The 6,954-nt window shown below is 33.8% G+C and overlaps 1 long non-coding RNA gene across 1 annotated transcript; it reads left to right on the forward strand.

Moving 5' to 3' along the window:
• The first annotated feature begins 565 nt into the window (after positions 1 to 565).
• LOC143253879 (uncharacterized) lies at positions 566 to 4,648 on the forward strand. Its single transcript, XR_013029879.1, has 2 exons — positions 566 to 2,273; positions 2,388 to 4,648. It is a non-coding gene; the product is annotated as an uncharacterized LOC143253879 (long non-coding RNA).
• The last annotated feature ends 2,306 nt before the right edge of the window (positions 4,649 to 6,954 follow it).

Below are 6,954 nucleotides of genomic sequence, written 5' to 3' on the forward strand. Positions count from 1 at the left end.
TCGTTGTACGTTTAATACTTTGTATTGAACCACGATAGGTTGTACGATTAACTATTTTCTAAGACTACCTTATGAAACTGGTTAAAATACGTACAAATGTAGTAATTTTATTTGAAATTTAACTTTTAATGCAAGATATTTCTAAAATGTAAGTAGTATTGGGTAATAAGTTTTTTCGTAAAATTCAGAAAAATTAAAATTCAAACCCTGCTCTAACAAGATTGATTCTTCAGGACGTTTAGATCTCCAGTTTTGTTCATCTGTTTTTGTAGATTTGTATGTTTTCAAAGTTTTCTTGAAACAAACGAAGAAGATATAGTCTTAGTTGTATTTGAAATGTAGAAGTTTTAGTAATTCACTTGTAAAATAATGGTTAATAGAGGCTTTTATTTTTTTAATATGTAACTTGCAATTTCTATGAATTTGTTACTTAATACAAAGCCAATTGTGTAAGCTAGGAATGTTTTGTATCCGGTTTACATAAACCGGTAAGTTGTTCGCTGCTTTAGCGTGAAGTTAATATTTTAAAGTTTAGTTGAAATATAAATGAAATATGAAAAAGAAATATGGGTAAATAACCTTTTAATCAAATAACGTACAATTCATACAAAAACTCCAAAAGGTTTTAATCATTTCGTTAAATGAAACGCTGATGTTTATTAACACCACACAAAGTATCCAACACTCCACCCCTGTAATAGGTGCACAATCCATACGATACGTCCATGTACACAACGAGTATAAAATGTTCAGAAGTATCTTATGCTGGAAGATTTCACAAAATACACGATAAATATTCAAACACAAACTTCAAATAGGACACTAAATTACAACGAACTGTTCACCATGAAAAACTTCCACTCCTTATTCAGCTTCTTACTATAAGAGCCACACGAGAAGACTTGGTTGAATGACAAGTAGAAACTTATCGGTCAAAGATCGAGGTGTAAATGATCACTGAAGATGGAATACAACTTGTATGTGGTCTTGTACTAAGAGCTTCACCTATAAGGCGAGATATGCAACTTCTAACATTTTAAAGCTCTGCTTACAGGATCTCAGAACAAACGACTTTTCAATTATATAAAACAAGAATAAAAATACTGAGACTGTTAGATAAAGTTCGTTTTCCTTAATAGTGGACTACGAAACAAGTTACTACTTATCAGAATCAGCCAGCCAGGATTCAACCGTACACCTCCACTGTGAAAGTCGTGTCCAAACCGTAGGACCCATATTTCGGGATGTTACTGGTGAACACCTTTACGGACTTCCAGAACTCTGGTCATCCTACTTTACAGCGTAAAAAAAAAAAATTAGCTCCCCACCCTCCCATTATAGTACACAAACTAAATACAAGTTTAGTTAACAAACTTGCACATTCCGACACGAATACAATTAGTTAACTCTGCACTTAGAAAGCCACCAAATCGTTTTCCGTAAACCACTAAAGTTCATACTTTGATCAATTTAAGAAAATTTAAAAACACTGAATTATGCCTGCTACATTAATAACCGATAATTCTACATTTAAAAATATAGACTTCAACTTACTCTATGTGATAACTACTACTAACAATTGCACACAGCAGATATACCGCCGATGTTAAAAACACAGAACTGTTCTCCCATCTCTAAGATTCAAGCTGCAGAACTTGGCAACTACTGCATTAAACTTGCCACGAACAAGTTCCAAAATGACGGGGAAATTCAGTGACAATATTCAAATAAGATTCAGTTTACAGTAACAAAATGTTACCTTAATACAACTTCTAAAAGCCAATTATCTACAATTCTCTCTTCAGTCTTCACTAAGTTTGAGTGACGATAGATGAAACGTCTCAAACCTTTGTGGTTATTTCGTAGTCCGAGATTTATCCAGTGTTGAACCTATTCAAGTATTCTGAGAAGATAAGTAAACAAATCCCCCCCCAAAACAAATCAGGTAGGTAGAAGTTCTATTCTTTAAAATTACACAAATTCTACCCATTAGCTTTACACTGAGGTTTGTTAAGAGACAATAGTTTGTTAAAACTATTAAACTTCCATGTTTCTACAATAGCAAGAGTTACGGTGTTTTTTACTTTTTATATAAAAACATTTGAAACAATAAATACAGCACAATATACGTTACTTGTTTATCCAGTTTAGTGGTAGTTTACCCCTTACTATACTTGGTCCATGCAAAAGATGTCAGGACAATTTTCATGTACGACTACATGGAGAATTTCCTCTTGGTTCCAATTAAAGTGTATAGTTGTAGTACTTGGGAGGTTAAACAAATGTGCATTCATCATCCATAATAGACATCTCCGTCCAACAAATTTGCTTGCTGAGGCTGCAAGATCAGCATATCCTAATATTACGATAGTTGTAGTACTTGGGAGGTTAAACAAATGTGCATTCATCATCCATAATAGACATCTCCGTCCAACAAATTTGCTTGCTGAGGCTGCAAGATCAGCATATCCTAATATTACGATCTTCAACAGTACGTGAATCTCAGTTGTTCACAAGTCTGCAGGTGAACGTCATTCTTTATGACCTAATTCAGTGTAAGAAAAACAAAAAAACGCCACACACGCGAAAAGTATTTGCATAGCACACAACTCTGAACTATTACTATGAATGAGACAGATCAACATTCTACTTCAGGTAATTCAAGTACGCTCTGTTGAAGACAGTTACGAGTTACACTCGGATTATCCCTAACCTGTATAAAGTTCAGTTGACTAATCAAAGAAAGTATTAATCACAGGCTGGTAACTAACCGGCATCCTTCTAATTACACGTTCGTTTAACATGCACTTAAATTAACCGAAATTACCTATTGGTCTAGACGTACCAATGGCACATGATCAAGGTTGGACGATCTTCCAGATACACGTCAGTAGTATGAAAAAAGGGACGAAATTCAGACATCACCAAGAATTCATGTTGAAGAACCTGCGTGATATTTACCAAAAACACCTATTCCCTAGCAAGTTTTGCTAACGTTACTGTAACATATTAACCTTCAGAAAAACATGTTCACCAATACAAAATGTTACCTTACTGCAGGTGTATCAACTACAAGTACTCTTCTTCGTTCTCAGGGTTGAGTTTGAATGAAGAAACAGCATAATGAAAAACAATCATACATACGTGGCAAGCTCTTAAGGGTCTCATGGAGATTCTTCACTTTGCTGAACCTATTTAAAGTAATCAAGGTGCAAGTAAACCACTACCACCCTACCCACAGTACAAGGTAAAGGGCGGCATTTGTCTTAAGATACAGATCAGTTATGGAAATTTCCATTAAAATATCTATTGACGCTAGACTGAATTTGCGGTTTACGTTATCACTTCAGTTACAGTAAACTCGTACAGCAAGTCTTGCATGGTATTCAGAGTTCAACTTTGAATGTAAATCTCTTTTGTAACTAACAAGAAATTAAACATTAGACAAAAAGTAAAAACGCAAAGTTGTTAACGCCCCAAATACAGCTTACCCTATACAAGAGTCAGAATGTCACACTTCCTCCAAACTAGAACAGATGACCATTCTTCTACGACTATGGCGAATGACATCCGTGACAGTAACTTCCGTTCTGCAATTATACTTCAAAAAACAGAAAAAGTAACCCATCCCCAAGAGTTCATCATCCTTACACAATGCACAAAATACGTGCAACTCATTTCGCAATTTCGACTTCCATCTCTTAATCTACAAAAACGAAAACGATGTAGTTAATAGGAAAGTTACCTGTCCTTGCAGTACTTACACACTCCTTATGCAGTTATTTCGAGATCCTTTACCATCAAAAGGCAACGTAAGATATTGTAGATTCACTTATAGCCTCAACTGCAAGTACAGTAGAATCTATACATCAGTTGAACCTATTAAAAAACAAAACCAAAGTTTCTTTAACCCCCCTTTCCACCCTTGTTCGACAGCCTAGACTATATGCAAGTGAGTTGTAATTGTAGTCGCATCATATATAGTAACACCTATACATAAAATGTTTAAACAGACGCCGAGTTAAGTTTGAACAGACCATATTAAAAGGATTTTATTCTAAAAGTAATCCAAGCATTCCAACTTAAAAACCTGATCTTCACATTATCGTTTCGTTTTTTTCATGCAGACTGCGCCAGAGGGAAAAAGTGATTAACATGTAGACCTCTTCGAGAAATTACTACAACATGAAAGGGAAGCTCATTACAACTACAACAACAAATACATAGTTAGCACACGAGTGTTTTTTTTAAATCTTCCCCCTACTTAACTTTTCGAAAAAAACAGCAGCAGATGATTAAACTAGCATCACATATTACTATCGGGATGTTTACGTCTATCGTAACAATACATTTAGTTATATTTGCATCTACACGATAACTCTTCAGCGCTATTTCTTTTTTAAATAAGAATATGCAACTACTATATCAAACTGATATATTTCTCTAGTGTTATCTTAAAATTTTCCATTGAAGTACTATACTTCACAACTGTAAAGAAAACTTAGCTAATGTAACCGAATTCATCGTTGCCGTTACGACGCCTCGGGTTGTTCTTCTAATCTCCGCCGTTCTCCGCTACCCTCCTCTCAACATCCGTTTTCGCTCCCTTCCAACCTACAACTTGACACTCTCTGACGTTACCAACTACGCACGCGGCACGAAAAAACGCCTTAAATAGCGCTCATGGGCCTTTTCACTGTATTCTAGTGCAACAAGTAGAGAATATAGCTCCCATATTCTGACGCAAAGTTTTAACTTTTAGATCTTTATTAAGCACCAAACGTATTTAAAAGTAATAAACATTTGTTTTTATAAAAGGTTTAAGGTAAATTGTGTAACATGCTTAACGAAAAGTCAAAAGAACATTCTAGAAATTTTGCGGAAGTGCACAACCATATAACACCTATTATCTAACCTTTATATTGCGATATAATATCCCGTAGCGCCATCTATTATCTCGAATATTGTTTTCAATAACAAAAAGAAATATCCTGATGCATTATAGCGCCATCTATCAGCAATAATGTTCTTTATAAAAATATAAAAAGGAAAATCCTAAGTTTAAGTTTTCCCGACATACAAGCCCAAACTATTTAAAAGTTGTATTTTAAACAATTTAAAGTTGTAATTAAATATATCAAAATCTAGTTGATTGTAAACTTGTTTAGACCTTGCCCTACGTGTTCAAAATTACGAACAAAGCTGTTTCAAATATTTGATGAATTTAAAAATTATAACCAAAACTCAATCAACGAGAAAATGAACATACTTTTTAAATTTAAGTTTACTCGATAAAATCGGAAAAAAAGCAATATTGTGTGTTTATTTCGGAAATATAGCTCATTATGACAAAAATCACACAAAGTTCACACTTCTACGTTAGAAGTGCTTGTAATAATTCACCATATGACAATACAAACAAATCCACAACTCGCAATGATTTCAAAATATATTATTTTTCAGTACAAGTACATTTAGTATTCCTTTCCCTCCGTACATTTTGTTTTACACATTAAACCATGTATTGTTCTTCTTGATGACAAAAAACCCACTTGAAACAAAAATGCATCTCGGAATGGTTAACTTGAAAATGTCCTTGGAAGATTGAAACGTTGTTCTCTGCTTTATTAATAAAAATGTTAAAACGCATACCAGCCATGTTTTGTTTGTTTTATAATCTGTAATGATATATACTTACCTGCAAAAAACATGTTAGCATACATCGTAACATTGAAAGTGAATAAAACAGGTCAGCAATTAGCTTCACTTTGTTTAGTGTAATTATTTATTTTTTAAAATAAATTCAAGCAATGACATGAAAAATAAAATTATTTCGTTATTTTATACAACTTATTATTTATGAGTTCGTAAAGATAATATATATTATAAAACTGCACCACGACTTTAATTATATCATATTATACCTTTAATTTGTTTATCAGTTCTTTTTAACATAAATTTGGTTTTATACCTGACCCATAGGAGCTTATAATCAAGTTAAATTTCTCAATTTACACAAATACATGCTGTTACGCAGTGATAAGATGACGCAACGTGCAGTCTCCTGTCCCTGTTACTAAATATTACGTAGGGTGAGTCGTATTCTGTCTACATTGCGGCACAAAATGATCAACTAAATCTACTGTAGCTAAAACTACTTTCCGATGTCATGCACTGCAACGAGGGAAGGCAACATGCGTGAAGTACTGACAATAAAGTAATCAGGTGAACAAGGACTTACGACTAACCCGAGGTTTTTATTTTGTTTTATTATTATTATTTTGAGACAAAAAACCCTGACCAAAACAGAATAACAGGACTGATCCGCCGCCAGGCTCTACTGCAGCCCACATCTGAACTTGTAGACCAGAGTAGAATTACAATTACTTTTTTTCCAACTGATATGCTTGCCCGGAATAACCTGCGACAACGTTTCTCCTCCTCCATGTTTACTACTAAACGCAAAAGTGAAAAACTGAGATTGAAATCGCTCGCATTTCCAAGCTATTGGCAACGTAGATAAGAAAACTGTACTGATTCGAGAATGAACAGGGCCTACGCTTAACTTTTTTTAAGGAGTCAACAGAACCCACAGAACAAGTATTTTTAGGGGTCAATCCTGTAGTTCATTTAAAATGTACTCTATCGTGGAAATTCTTATAAAAATTACGGAATAGAAAATTTTACGTAAATTAAAAGAAATGTAACAGAATTTATTTTGTTGTGAATTCGTATTTCATAGCATATGTACAAGTCAAACCATTTTATTTTTTTCAAACCACTTATTTTAATTCACACATGATCTTCAATTTCTCCCTGAAGCATGGCATGACAGTAACTTTCTGTTCCACTTTGAAGAAAATCTTTACGTCACTGTCAGTGTAATCTAATTTTGTTCCTATACAACCCTTTACCATCTAGTTGATATGTATTTGTGAATAATATGTCAAACAT

This window comes from Tachypleus tridentatus, chromosome 6 (assembly GCF_004210375.1).
Source record: "Tachypleus tridentatus isolate NWPU-2018 chromosome 6, ASM421037v1, whole genome shotgun sequence".
NCBI classification, from domain to species: Eukaryota; Metazoa; Arthropoda; class Merostomata; order Xiphosura; family Limulidae; genus Tachypleus; species Tachypleus tridentatus.